The following is a 16,435-nucleotide window of genomic DNA, read 5'->3' as shown; positions in this document are numbered from 1 at the left end:
TCCAAAACAAATAACGCCTAAAAGACCCCAAAAAAAGAGAGAAACGAATTGCACTTGCTCCTAACAAAACAAACAAACCTGTCACTAATTAAGAAGTAAGAATTAATGGAAGCAAATGACGCAAAAAAAAAAAAAGAAAAAAAAAAAAGGAAGCAAAACCTGAACAGAAATGTTGATAAGGGGGCATTAACATCCGAGATGCCAAAAAAGTTCTATTTTACACCCTAAAAACCTATTTTATCTATTTTGCCATCTTATTTTACAACTCTCTCAAAATCTTAGTTTCTATTTTTACATAAATCATAATAAAATAATATAAAATTCCTAATAAAATAAAAGCATGAATTATTAAGGACATTATAGGCAATCAAAACCTAAAATCTACTAAACTAAGTGTTACTTAAAAAAAAAAAAAGCACTAAAGTATTGAAAATTGAATTTACTTGCACTTTTAATAGCTTTGAGGAGGTTTGTCTTCCCTTTCAAATCGAGAGCTGTATCGAAGTATCCATGTTGGTTAAGTATAGACTCTGAGCATGTCCCATGTTTCTCCCACTCGTGTGTCCAAAATTGTATACTGTTGCTACCAGGGCAAGCTAGTGATGGCCAATTTTTTTAGATTGCTTATGAGGTCTGATATCTATAGCCATGAAACAGGAAGATTGAGAATCATAGTTCAATCTAGAAAAAATTATAACAATATTGAACTAATTTAATTGAAGCCTTCCCATAAAAAAAAAATAATAATAATAGTAGTAATTGAAGCCTAAACTCCAAATGTTTTTAAGATGAGCAAGGTTTGGGTTCAGTTTAGTGCATCCTTTGCATAGGACCAAATATGATATAGATAATTGAATCATGACATATAGAGACTTGTGGTTGTGTCAGGAACATATCAAGTCTAGTGCACAAAACTGAAAACACTCAGACCCAAGAGTTGTCCTTGCAAAATACTACTAATTGTCATGATTAAAAAACTATGCAGTTTCTACCCTATTGCTTTTTAGCCCAATGTAGTTTCTATCTTTTTATTTTTTGTTTTCAAACGGAAACACATGTTATGGTAACTCATTTAAGCCGTTACAATAAGCACACCCATGATTTAAGGAAATTATTTATATGGGCTTTGGTTCAAGTAGTTGGGTAATAAATATAGAATTTGAGTAGTTTTTTTTTTTTTTTTTTCCCATCTTCCCAAATAATATTCCATAATAATAATGGAGAAAAGTCAACAGATTAGTTTAGAAAATATGTTTAGAAACTTTTAATAGAAAAAAAAAATCAAAATTTTGACGACTTTTTATAGTTTTCATGAAAATGGAATCAAAACTTCTATAAAATAGTTGGATTTTTGTTAACTAAATCTATAATAATAAATAGAGGATGCCATTTCTCTTGCTATGAATAAATGTGACAAAAGAGGTGAAATGTGGACATGGAAGGGAGCAGGGAGTTTCGGAATCACATGGCTCAATATTCCCAAATAACCAAAAGGGTTCGGGTTCGGGTTCTAGTATAAAAAATAAAATAAATAAATAAATAAAATATTTACATCTATAATATTTTTAGAATAAATTATAAATAGTAAGTTGTCATTAGCATAGTTGTAAAAATGTGAATCGTATCGTGAATTAATTTTTTATTTTTCTTTATCATGTATCGTATATTATCGTATATCGTAAGGTACACAAATACTTAAAAAAAATTATTTAAAAAATTATAGATGTACATATATAAAGGGTATATTCATTATAAATTTTGAATATATTCAACCAACGACTAATTTATATATAACTTATGTAATAATATTTAACAATTTAACTAAATAAATCAAACTAACACGTGTTTATAACATATACATTCAAATTGCTTAAATTCAAAAGTGATAATATATTACAAATGACCCAAAAAGAATAAAATTTTTCATCATATTCATCATACTACCTAATCAACTTCATCTAAGTCGATGCTATCATCACATTTATCATTTTGCAAATTTATTTTTTCATTGAAACATTTTTCATCGTTATTGACGTGTACTATCTCTTCTTTTTCTTTTTATTTTAATAATTTTTTTTCAAAAATATTTCTTATTGGCATTCTAGTTTCTTGGACTTATAAGAAAAATGACAAAAATAAAAAATAATTATATAGTCAATTAATATTTTATTCATAGTATAGAAAATATATTTGTAAATATTAAAGTGAAATGTAAGTGTGTACTGTGTAGTCCAAATTTTGTAGGAGAAAGAAAGGAAAAAAAAAACTTATGAATATGTTATTTTATTAGGCTAAATTAAGTAATTTAATAATTTTTTATTAAAAACAAGTCTAACAACTTGTTAAATTCATATAAAAGTATAAACTTTAATAAAAAATCTCATTTTAAATCATTTGTCTATATATCGTATAATACGTATAATTCTATGATACGACACGATTCATACAATATGCACATTGTACCATACAATTCATGAGTACGTACAATACTCTAATACAATATAAAACTTTTTACACACAATACGATATGAATATTAATTCTACCCATTATGGAAATTACTTTTTAACTTAAAATTTGTTAAAAAATTATTATAAAACCATATTTCCAAAAAAAAAAAAAAAAATGGTTCGAGTTCACATGGATATGGCAGTATGGGTTCTACGAGCGTCTTTCTTTTTCATATATATATATTTTTTTTGCTGAATGTCTTTCTTTTTCATATTTATTCCTATAATGCTGCCCCTGGTCATAATGAGGTGGACAGGTCAGACTCCACAATCAAAGTGAGACTGTTATGAGATGCACTAACTATTGTCGGGGCAACCTTTTGTTTTAAAGCATAGACCAAAAACAATTGACTGCCCAATGCAAATTACCCAGTGGCGCACTACTCTACCATCATACCCTTCCACTTTTATTTACTATAAGTTAGTAAATCTTTGTGTAATCCACCTCAAAAAATTTGTAAGTGCATTGAATAATAATATGCAATGGATACATTTTAAACTTTTATCAATTATAAATGGGTAGTGGCTTGTAAAGTTTGCCTGTGACCCACCTCAAAAAAATGAAGTTTGCATCTGTGTGAGACTATACTACTATGGTTGATGATATTGAAATAAAAAGTGCGTTTAAATAAATTACTGGCTTACTTAAAAACAAAAAAACCTACTTTATTTTGTTTATTATAAAACTATTAAAGGTCAGATAAATTGATTTTAGCAAGGGAATAAATAAAATAAGTTGTAAATAATTGGCAAATCTTTATGTAATCCACTTGTGTGTAATCTACTTTTTAGAACGGTGAATAAGTGCACGTTGAATGATATTGCACATACATTTATAAATAAAAATTACAAGCATTTTTTTTTTTTTTTTTTGAGAATCAATAAAAATTACAAGCTAATCCTATGATGCTAGGTTTTAGTTGGTGCATTTTGTGTATAAAATTGTATACATGTTTATTTTTCTTCTATTGTGGAATTATTAGACTATTAGAATTAGATTATAAATTTAAGGATTTATGCATTATTCAACTTATATTGGGTTGATTTTTTTTTTCTTTTTGTTTTAATTCTTTTATATGTATGGAAAGAAATAAGAAAAAAAAGATGATAAGAACTATGTTCAATTTTTTTTTTTTCAAGTCTCATGGCAGCATGTGAGCCGATTGGTTGGCCTTGAGGAGTTCATGGTGGTGACTCAAACACACAATGGATATCATTTTAGTGTAACAGTGCTCGTACAACACACACTCAATTAAGGAGGAACCTTAATTGTGACTACACTAATTCTTTGAAGTATAAGCACAAACATGGCTAGTATTTTCCTTTGAGTCATGTATTAATTAGCACCAACATGTATTAATTAATTGAAGTATAAGCACAAACACAATTAGTTATAACAAAAATCAGCAATGATGACTAATAGCTACATTGGTTTGGTATGCTTGTTAGTGCAATTTGTGGACGTGACATGTTGGCCCACTTCATTAAGCATTGATATTTGGGGATGCCCCATGGACACGGCCGAAAGCAAGAAAATACTTTTTTGTGTTTTCCAAAAGCAAAAGCACAACAAGAAAAAATTGCACTCAATTGCATGCAACTTTAAAAAAAGGTAAGTCAATATTTTGATACTAGATTTCTATTTGTTGGAGCTATCTAACGATAAACAAACAAAACAAAAAATTGATGACGAAGTTTGTCCACAAATTGAAAATATAGTCCAAGGACTTTCAAGTCAATTGTCATGAAATTTCCCAAGAGTATACGGTGCTTATAAGTCATCATATGTTGATGAACACTTCCACATCCACAAAATACTAAATGGAAAAGAAAGTAGTTTCAAAAAAAAAAAAAAAAAAAAAAGGAAAAGAAAGTACCTTGCCTTTACTCATCAAACATAAAAGTTCTGATAGGTATTACATAATGGACCTTAAATACCAAATTCATATGTTATAGCTACTTCTATCTCTCTTAATTCCCTAGATTCATATGCACGGTATATTCTCTTTGTTGTTCTTTTAATTTTCAATTATTATATATGCCTTCATGTCTATGAGCTTTCGTAGGTCCTAATTTTCATTAACAATAGTTGTAGACATCCCATTTTGTTTTGACCTATACAATATCCGCTACCAAAATGATTAGCATCGTGTGTGGAGCACAATGAGCAGATTAACCCAAAAGTGGCCTAATACAATCTAAGCCCAAGCCCAATTATGACCCAAGAACTAAGCCCAAAAACCATTTCTAACCTAATTTGGCCGAGACTTACAAAAGGTGCATATGCCAAGTATATGATGTGTACGCACCTTTTGGACAGAAAACTCATATCACTCCACTTAATAAGGTTTTTTTTTTTTTTTTTTTTTTTTTTTTTTTTTTTTTTTTTTTCCTCCACTTAATAAGATTGGTTTCAAGTTTTAAGCAATAATTCAATTGGGGGTGAATTGGAAGAAGACATCTTACAAGCTCCAAGATAATTGAGATATTTGATTTGGACTTAAATGGAAACATAAAAGTCAAATTAACTCTTTCTCAATTATTCAAGATTTAAGTCAATCCTCAAAACATGCAAGATCATTTAGGATGAATCAAGATCATTTAAGTTTAATAAGGGAAGATACTCAAACTTTAATGAAACTTTCACTTCAATTAAAGTTCTTCTCTTATAAGACTTAATCACCAAACTTTAAACAATGCTCTTAATCTTGGTTGATATCTACATGCATGTGTCTCATACACATGCATGATTGGGTATATATATGCACACACTTGAGCCATAGTTGATATGATGTTCTCCATGCCTATATGCTGATGATTTGAGTTTGAAGCCACGTGTTGTTTGTCTCTTTATTATATGTATATCTCTTCACATGTTTTTGTGGTCATGTTTTATCTATCTTTCTTTGCTTGCCTCATAGGACACATAAACAGATAGACTGCTTTTTAGGCTTTAGATATAGATGCATATTCGCTTGAGCCTCTAGGATAACATACATTCCATCTAGTTTGAGTAACGATATACGAAGGCTAGCAACGACTGGGTAGACTTGGGGTACCTAACCTCTTCTCACCCTGTATCCTAACTTCAAACCTAGTTTGGTTGAAAGACATTTATGGGGTCATGTTTTAGTTACTAGACCTAAAATTAAGTGGCGACTCCTTTGTCTCTTTTTAAGAGTTCCGTGTACTTCCATGCTCGTACTGGCTTAGAGTCTAAAACTGCTTTTGGGGAGGTTAAGTATCATGTATCCCGCCTTTGCAAAGAGGAACCGACATATCGATGTGTTATAAAAATGGGGTAAGGTTCACAAAACTTACAATAGGTATAGCAATTGAGATTCTACATCTAATCCATTACATGACGCTGATCGATCAGAGCGGGATCAAGATCAGGCTATTTTTAGATTTAGGAGTCCACTTATTTGCTGAATTTTAATTGAGTATTGTTTGAGGTGGATCTAGGTTCATGTTATAACTTCAAAACAGTTTAATCGGATTATCATATCTTTGTTTAATCTTTTCTAGTTCCTATTGTTGGTTAATTGGTTTGAGAACTATGTCCTTTACTACCCGTGGACGTAGGCTTTTTGATAGCCTTTTGCACAACAAACTGATATTAGAGCACTCTCACTACACACCATTGCTCATATGATATGCGAATCATTAGTGATAAGAGTAGCCAACCTGGGCCATCAATAAAAGCCTTTTGATTTCTTATCTTGTACTTAGGTAGGTAATTTGTTTCAAAAACTTACAATTCATGATTTATATGGTGGAGGAGCACTACTAGTATAGAACTCTAATTTGTGCATGCCGATTGATCTATATGCAAAGATTGGTTAGTGATCTCCAAATATCTTTCATGTAAAGCCTGATTACAGCTTCTTCATGTCTTATCTTATCATATCTTGCGTGTACATTAATATTCCACTATGTAACCTAAGGATTTGATGAAGAAGATGCTTTCATGTTTGAAATGAAGAGGAAAACCAAAGAGGAGACAGAAACACCATTTATAAAGAATGGAAGAATGTTCTCAGAGGAGTTAATTGCCTTTTGCAATGGAAAAGGAAATCTTATTCATGTCTTCTTCTCTGCTAAAGAGCTTAGAAGAGCAACAGATAACTATGACCCACTTCAAATTTTCTGGATGCAAATGGTTTTCACTTTTTTTCACTTTTATAAGGGTTCTTTGGAAGATCGCTTATTTTCAGTTAGAATGTATGGCAAAAGATCATGGGCTATAAATCTGATAATGATAAGTTGGTGGGGGCTTCCCAGTGGGAAAGATTGGATTTTGCATTGGCATATGTTAGCTAGTAGGCTCCTTATCTATGAAGGGAGAAAAATTGCAGATATATATATATATAGAAAAAAAATAAATCAATGGTTGTTTTATTTCCAATAAACAACAATTAAATGTTTTGAAAAACCTCTTGATCGGGAATAGGAAGAATCACCACTAATCAAGAGACACATATTTGAAGAAGGGCTGAATTAATGCTCAATTAGTTTTAATTGTAATTGTAAGGCAAAAATACAAGAATGGTTTGGTGGAGTAAATGGGATACATTAATTTAGAGAGAAGAAATTGAATTGGAAAAGTTTGAAGTGAATGAGATTTTTATTTTTGACTGAAGGTGACAGGAAATGGAAAGTTGAAAGGAGCAAAACATTAATTGCAAAAGGAAAGGAAAAAAAATTGTGAGAACAATGTTGCCAAATTGATTGATTTCTCACTCTCCATGTCAATTCCCAAAGGTCAATTGCATGTACAAGTTCTTCATATTTGTGGAAAACATGGGTACGCAATGCCTAAATATGCCCGTATGGGCTATTTAATTGAGAATGCTGATACTAACACTTTTGGTAGGACGGGGTTCATGTTTATATGGTAAATATGATACGAGGCTTATAATCTAGATTGGCCAATGCTTTGGTATAATGCCACTGAAAGAATTATCTTGAATGTTCCTGGCAAAAGAGATGTTTAAGCAAGCAATCAAGATTGATATAAGTTACAAAGTGCAGATAAACCTACAAGTCAGTGGAAGCAATAATAAAGAATGGCAACTAGATTTTTGAGTGTCTTTTTACCATTAGGCTTGTTCAACTCACAAAATAAACCAATAATAAAGAGCATATTTTGACACTCCGGCCTTGAATGAAACAGTAGGAAGATATTCAAACATTTCCCTTTGAATTTGGGTACATGCAAACATGCCCATGATGGGAAGATTTTGCACCCTTGGTTCAGGTAACTCTTAGCAAGACTGCCTGACAAATCAGGACCTTACTGGAGTTGGTTATGACACAGATTATAGAGCATTTCCTTGACAAGGGAGATCCAACTATATTCACTAGATACATTATATTAAAAATGAATAGACCCCAGATGGTTTAGATGAAGGAGTGTAATTCGTTTGTCAACATATATAAGCTTATTTGGCTTATTGATGGAAAGTGGACTGAAGTATATTTGTGCTTTGAAAAAGTAAGAAAAAAAAATTAAGGTAAATGAAAAAGATGTACTTAAACAAGAAAAACTAAAAGGTAAATGTAAAAGCTAGTAGAAAATGGACAAATATCTACACAGTTTTTCCCATTTTCCAAATGAGTATGATATTGAAGGAGTTCAAATTATGGTAGCAGAGAGAGTGCAGCAATGGTCGTGATTTACAAATACTGATACAACAAAAGAAAATGACTAGATTCAACAAAAGGAATTTAAATGCCACAAGCCTAGGGTTGATTCAGAAACTCAAGCTAGGTAATTCATAAATGGTGCCTAAAGACCTTTGTTTTTTCTTTTTTTGGACAATGGAGATCGAAATTTCTGATGTACATAGTAATGAAGTAAAAATCAGCTTCAATTTTTGAGTTAATGCTAATATATAAAATTCTGTATCAGTCAACTGCAACTTTTGTCATGATAACATACCTAGTTTCAACTACAAAAATGCACAACATCCTCCAAAATAACTTTAATTATGCAATTGTTTACAAAAGATATCAGAACCATCATTATACAGGCAATAAGACATTAAAAATTTAAATAAAAAGTATCCATTCTGCTAATTGGAACCCCTGTATCAGGCAAAGATGTAAATAGAAAAAGTTTGCGATATTGAACCCTATATCAGCCAAATGTACAACATTGCATAATTAGTTGTCGCGAGACATCCCTAAGATCAACTTCACAAGAACGTAAAAAAGGCTTTCAGATGCTAAGCAATAAAGTGAGTGCATCACACAATTCACTCAAGTAAATGAAACTATAAGAACCAATGGAGTTATATGAAAATTCCATATTTATATCTGTATTATCACCACAAATTCTTCCTCAAAACTTACAAAGATTCATATCTTGGATTCAAAGAAGTCATACTTTGAGAAACATGCTTAATCACAAGCCCAAAATTGATTGAATTAGATAAAAATAATAATGTAATCTAGTTCTAGTGTTCATGGCAAAAGAAAGCTGTGCTCCAATACCCTCAAATTATAACAACAAAACAGCAAATGAAAAGTTATAAGACTACATGAAAATCTGATTCACTGGATCAAAGGAAGCAACTACACCCAACAGATTTTTGCATGTATCCTCAAAAACAACAACAATCAAATGGACATAATGGGGTATTTCCAGCATCAGACTTATCAATACCCAATTCCTCTTCTGTGTAAACAGTAAACAGCGTAGCATATCTAGTTTTTTAACAGTCCAACGCTTAAAACTTAAATTGCACAATGAACTCTTCAAATGAACTACTACAAGAAAGAAGACCAATTTGACGGTTTAACCTGGGAAGAAGAAACAGTTGCCCTTCCTATTACTATATAAACAAATATAACGCTTAAGACAGAATAAAGAAGAAACCAGAATGTTACTATTTAAACAAATAAAAGTTGCCCTTCCTGTTACTAAACAGTTTCACCCTGAATGTTATTGAAGCTGACATCCCTAAAGAAGAAACCAGAATAAAGAACTAAATAAACAGTACAGGTACTATTTCAATAACAGCTAAATATAACACAAGGCAGTTTCAGTTACAGGTGCTTCAAATGATGCAGGTTATGAAGCTGGCCTCCAATCCACCCAGTGAGGTTTAGTCCTTGAATTTTACTGCATAAAATTAGTAGAGACCAAAGAAGGGTAAGGTTTTGGGCTTTTATGGCAATGCGGCATTGTTAGTAGAAAAAATAGGTTAGCTAAGTGGATTACAGGTATATAACAGATGATTCAGAACATGACACTCCTGTTCATGACTCTCCATCCCTTCAGCACTGGTGGGTTGTTCAGGGACCTGTATAGATCTTGAAGAGCATTGACTCCATCGTGTAAGCAAATAAGAGCACAGCACAGCAAAGCAATATTTGAACTCAAAACAAATATAGAGAGAAGCAATAATAACACTACTATAGTACCCAAAAAAAAAAAAAAATGAGAAACAGTAGTGCTAAAAAACTAGAATAGCGAACGTTATATCACTCATACTAGAATAATGAAGAAACATATTAAAACACTTATTCTGCAGCAGACTATACCTCATAAATGCTCTCTTTGAAAGAAATACATATTATAACCCCAAAAATGAGTCAAGGCCTGAATCTTTGTGAGGTATTCTATGGTAGCCTTAAAGCCTTCCCAGGTTTTTTTGATTGGTATCCTTGTACCCAAGATTCCACATTCTACTGAAACTACAAGATTCACAACAAGAACATGTTTATTCCAATAGAATGCTACAATCAGAGATGGACTCTTCAATAACAAACGATTCAAAGTTTTAATTCTCGTTTAATATATGTTCCTCTTTACTTTTCCTTGAATTTTTTTCTAGGGTAAAATTGTTGCTCTTTCTAAAATCAAAGGCATATATATAGACATAAACCACCAAGCTTCCACATAAGCATGATATTTTTTTCATTCATTTTCTCGGTAAACAAACAGAGAAAAAGAGAGAGAAGTTACCTTGAGCAAAGAGTTGCCCCAAATTCACTGGCTCCACAGTGTACTTTACAAACAAAGAATCTATTGAATTCTAACAAAATTTGGCAAAAATGCCCGTTGGAAGAGCCCAATGTGGAATGCTCTAGTATAAACTCTGGGCCAAAAAAAAAAAAAAAAACAAAGCTTCAGGTTTTTATCTTTTTGGGTCGTCGAAAAAGGCCCAACTAGACTATAACACAAGCACCTGAGAGAGCGAAATTCCGGCCATTGGCATTTCTCGGAGTTCCAACATATAAAAAATGAATTCATGAAGGGATTAGCTTTAATGTTGTCGGAATTTCCATAATCTTCATTTTGCTAAAAGTTCTTAGGGATTACATATGTATTATCTGTAACCGACACCATTTTACATTCTTTAGCAAGGTTATGATACGATAAGATTCTGCCTGTCTTGTACACCAACTTTTTACACATTGTCGACCAACACTCTTCATTTTATTTATCTTTTATTTATTTCTTGTATCATCATAGAATACAAAATTGAATTGAACTCATATTCAACTAAGCCAATGAAAATTTTCCAATACCCTTATGATATGTCAAGTTTGTCGTACTGTTTATCTGCATGGGGGTTGTCTTGACTTCTCAGAAGCTAGCTTGTTAGACGGCCAACGTGTCTGTATTCAACCGGTGACAATTGCGTCGTCGCGCACGTGGCAAAGCATGTATGGCAAGAAAAGAAAAAAAGGAATAATCTGCGTGGTGAGGGGGACAAGTTGGAATATCTGTAATCATTATTCTTCCTTAATCATGCTTTTTTTTTTTTTTTTTTTTTTTTTTTAACAACACTTTAATATTGTGCTCTCTCTTTGGATGTTACAAGGCATGGTAGCTATGTTGATAATGGCATGATGAATTTGACTTTGGAAACAAACCTTCTATTGCTAAGTGGACTCTTTCTTTTAAGTGGCATGCTTGATCCCTTCAACCTTCTTTATGCTTGAATAACCTCCAACACCACCAACCCTCTACAAAAACAAAATAGAATATGCCCATTCCATTCCTTTAAACAACACTAACAAAAGCCTTTTCAAAATTTTCATATGACTTACAGTGAAAGAGCTTAAAAATCCCTTCATGAATTCCTTCCTTCCTTCCTTCAAACCCAAAATGAAGATTATGGAAATTCCGACAACATTAGAGCTAATCCCTTCATGAATTCTTTTTTTATATGTTGGAACTCCGAGAAATGCCAATGGCTGGGATTTCGCTCTCTCAGGTGTTTATGTTATAGTCTAGCTGGGCCTTTTTCGACGACCCAAACAGATAAAAACCAGAAGCTTTGGTTTTGTTTTTTTTTTTTTGGGCCAGAGTTTATATTAGAGCATTCCACATTGGGCTCTTCCGCGCCTCAGCTAGTCGTTGGAGACTGAACGAAAACTCATCTTTATGCTTTGAATCTGGGCTTTGGGTCTTTCATAGCATGGGACTTAAAAAGTAAATTTTATTTGTTTCCCTTTAAAAAATAAAAGTAATTTCTTTCTTTGGCCCAAAAAAAAAGTAATTTCTTTCTTAAATAATTGAATTCTTACAAGAATTGAAAAATGGGAATTTGAACTTCGGTTCTTTTCATAAGGAAATTAGTTTCATAAGGAAATTAATAAAGATCACTAAACTATAAAGCTTATGAAGTGGCGACTAAAAAGTAAATTATTAATATGGCATAAATAAATATATTTTATGCCAATGATTACATTGTTACATAAAAAAATTAGTTGTAATGAGTAGTGAATTTATTTTACATCAATAGTTATCGGCCAAGTGAATCTTTAAAATTCTAATTACATAGATGTCAAATGTCTTGCATATGACTAAAAATTGGAGGAAATTGAAGGATTTAATGGGAGGGAATCTTATCCCAACATAATTTTTTAAAAAGAATTTCTAAAATTATTATCATTAATTTAAATACAAATTTCATTGAAAAACTTATTAATAATACATTATTATGTTGTTCCTTTTCAATTGATTTTTATAATGGAATCAATTTTAATAACTTTTTTTTAAAAATAAAATAAAATTTTTATCAAAATCAATTGTACCATAATAACAAAATTTAAATTGTGAAGTAAAAACTAAGCACATTAATGGAATAGTTCAATAAGCTACTTCTACATTCTTTTTCTTATCAAAAGGGAATAATACATGATGAGCAATTTGCATGCTCAATTAACTGGTAACCTTACAATGAGTTTTTCATGAATCGTAAAAAATTTAAAGAAAATTCTAAGATAATGCCTAAAGTTCCCATAAAAGAAAAAGATAATTCCAAAAGCCCTAAACATTCAATATTTTTTTTTAAAGGTTAATTTAAACATATCAAGAAAATCTACTTTGTTTAATATATGAATGAATTTCATATAATAAATAAGGGTTTGTTTGGTAGGAGGATTTTTGTTTTGTTTTTTAAAAAAAGTATGAAAATAATTTTCAAAAAATTGAATGTGAAGGAGAAAGTGAAACTAGTTTTCAAATAATAATTTTTACATTATATGTGGTTGGCTCCTACACTTAAGAACAATTTTCAAAATATTAAAAAAAATAATGCTTGGGTCCTTTGGGAGAACATTTCTACTTTGAGATTAAAAAAAAAAGATTATTATATAGAAAGTAATGTGTAGATTACTTTTTTTGGGGATAACGATAAGTTTCAAAATTGAAATGTGGGAATAAAACTAATGTACTTTTTTTTTTTAATTTTTATATATGATAAAATTCAAATTTGTGATAAAAATAAGCTTCTTAGTTTAAGAGATGGAAGAGTTTGTACAAATATATGGGGTCCATTATTTTCAATTTAGTATCTTGAAAACATCTTCTTAGCTGTTTCCAATATTCAATTTTCAACTGGGAAAATAGGAAATAATTTTATGAAAACTGCAATTAGAAAGGATAAGCTAAACAATATATTCAGGTGTGAAACCCACTATTTTATGGTTTCCCAAAAAAAAAAAAAAAGCGTTTGGATCCTCTTACCAAATAGACCAAGATACAAAATATTTGGATTTAAATATTAATTCTAAACACCACATCACAAAATAACATCAGTTTATGAAATAAACCAAAATACAATTAATTTTTTTAAAATATTTTAAAATAACATTACTTTAATAAGTAACAGCAAAAAAATTCCGTGTTATAAATTAATCAACTACATCAACTAATCTTGTGCACTTACAAACTATTTTTAAATTTTAAGGGTTGCAAACTCCTTTGAGATTCTTTCTATAAAAAAAAAAAAAACCTTTGAAATTGTCTCATTAGTTACAAAATATGTTTTTTTTTTAATAAATTTTATTATAAACTATAGTCAATTTATTGAGATTTGATAATGGAAATCGGATCCTAAAAGGGATAGAATAAAAGGAAGACAATCCTCAAGTCAAACCTGGGAACCCTCTTTAGTCCTCATCTTGTAATGTCCTTGCCAAAGCATGAGCAACTCTCTTACAATACCCTATTAAACATAGGAAAAAGAAACCATTAATGATCCTTACAAAAATTAATTAGAGTTTCACTTTTTAGAATTCCCATTCTTTAAAATAGGAGAATTATGAAGAAAATATCGTGGGATTGAAAGTTTTCAATTATTCTAAAAAACTCTAAAATGATCTTTTCAACAATATCAAAGTTTTTCAACATACCGACAAACCACCTATATTTATCTAATACATACGTGCAATTCGTCTTTTATATTTCCTTCTATGTTTTAAAGAATATTGCAATTAATGATTTAATGTATTTTTTTTTTTACAAGACTAGTTATTTATTATCAAAATTAAGTATAAAGCCCCGTCAATGTCCTTTGCCTTACTTGCCCTTTATCTAATTGCCTATCCCCATTTTGGTGACATTTCTGTTATACTAAATCTAAATGTTACAAAACTTGTGTCTTTTCCATCTTTCCATTTTTCCGACCTACCAAATTGACCTTAAGTTGTCTTTCTACCACATCCTCGGTTGAATTTGTAAATCTGGGCAATCATGGATACCAGTTGATCACTGCGTTTTATTTTGTATGTCATTCTTGGACTTCTACTTTGTTAGGTATTCAGGATCCAAAACTAGTATACACTTTTTAGGGTTTCCATTAAAGATGATTGCATTTTTGTTATTCTTTTCTTTGAAGGCGTTTGACTCTTTAAAATGTCATTTTTTTTATATACATTTAAGGTGAACTTTTTATTTTTAATTTGAAATCCATAAAAGGCTCGAAGAGTGGTAATCATGGGATCTTTTAGAAATTTTATGCTAATTGTCCTTTTGGTTTATATATCCTTTGTTAATATGATACTATAGTTAACATAAAACCTAATTTTGTGAATCTACGTAGGATCTTTCCAATGGTCTTTAGACCAAATGATATCTCCTTCCCCTAATTTTGAGAATTGCTTACAATTTTGCCAATGATCGTGGCTTCAATCTTGAAGAGTGTATGAGTTGTATTTATGCATGCGTGTGTGCATAGAAAATCTGCTATAGAATTTCTTGTAGAAAAAGTTATGGTCTTAGTATTTTCCTGGAAAAATAATGAAAGTTCAAGCATTGAAATGAAAGAAAAAATTATACGTGAAGAACTGAATTGAAAATGTATCAAAGTTAGAGACTATAATTTGTAATTTAGTCTATTTCATTTAGTGAACCCTTTCTCCCTTCGACCTCCAAATATTTTGTGCAGGGAAATTTATCAATTATGTTAGAAGACTTTTGGCTAATTACTAACAATCCTTAATCTATAATTTACATCCTAAAATTTAAAGAAAGTTAAAATAAACACCTCAATTAAACCAATTGTGTGAATTAGCACCCTTGGTTGATTGTAGTTTTGGTCACTGAAGTAATTTTTTTAAATTTAAAATTGAAGCACACAGTCGTACTTTACCACTTTTTGAATCGGTATAAAGCTTAGCAGAAGCGCAGAGTTATATTAAAGATTATGATATTCATTTCAAATTAGATTCAAAACGAAAGTTTTATCGCCAAGAGTTTTGTATTTAAGTAATATCACATTATCTCCTTTATCAAGATAATTATTGTAAGGACACGATTCCTTTGCGGCCCACTAACATTCTTGGGCTCACACAATAAAGGTCCCTCACAATATGATTTGTAGAGAGTGGGCTTGAAAAGCTAGCCGCTGGCCAAATGGCGATGCCCGGTCATGGCTTTAGAGGAATTTATGTTGAAAAAGGGAATTGGGTGTGAACGTTTAAGCCCTAAGGCGTCGTTCCTCGTGGGATGGAACTCCTCGAAGCTGATCCGAGGACCCTTGGGGCCTTATCCCGGTTACCCAACGATGGACTTTCTTCCGTGAAGTCCTATGTTGTTGAGATCCCCTCTCCCCAGATTTACTTACTTCCTTATTTTATACTAGCTTGCATTCGCTGTCCTTCGTCCACGTGTAGGGTCAATCTTTACAAACACTGACATTTGTCCCATCAGTCCAATCCCGGAATTGTTGGGGATGGTTTGATAAAGCTGCAGAGTACGGCTCTGTCAGGCGCTGGGTCTTATCTCGAAAGGTAGTAAGGATAACTTCCCCAAGGTGTTTTGGATCTCCTTACAAATTCGTCCCTATACCAGCTTCACCCCTTTATTCCGGTGGGATCATGGATCTGCCGAGGACTAAAATGTCCTCGGCTGCCTCCCAAAATTGTTTTGTGCTCTGCGTTGTAGAGCTTGGGCCACAACTCTCCTCGGATTGGGCCTTCGGACTCTCTAAGGGCAAATGGGCCTGGTCCACGAATTGTTGGGCCCCACAATAGCCCCTCAAAACCCTTCTATCCGACTTCCGGGTTGGAAAGGAGGGTTTTGGCAAACCCGGGCCCTTAGCATGGCTTGTTTAGCTCAATCCCGCATTTATGTGAGCGGTTTTCCACCTGTCCAGGAAGTTAGCCGGTTTTCAAGGGATTC

At 31.6% G+C, this 16,435-nt stretch overlaps 1 long non-coding RNA gene across 1 annotated transcript; it reads right to left on the bottom strand.

Moving 5' to 3' along the window:
* Positions 1-9,404: 9,404 nt before the first annotated feature.
* On the bottom strand, positions 9,405-10,298 carry LOC115982802. Its single transcript, XR_004089735.1, has 2 exons — positions 9,737-10,298; positions 9,405-9,637 (listed from the first exon to the last, which is right to left on the bottom strand). It is a non-coding gene; the product is annotated as an uncharacterized LOC115982802 (long non-coding RNA).
* Between the last annotated feature and the right edge of the window lie 6,137 nt (positions 10,299-16,435).

Source organism: Quercus lobata, chromosome 3, assembly GCF_001633185.2.
Source record: "Quercus lobata isolate SW786 chromosome 3, ValleyOak3.0 Primary Assembly, whole genome shotgun sequence".
NCBI lineage: Eukaryota > Viridiplantae > Streptophyta > Magnoliopsida > Fagales > Fagaceae > Quercus > Quercus lobata.
Note: the sequence above shows the minus strand (reverse complement) of the source record. Positions and strands in the feature narration are given on the sequence as shown.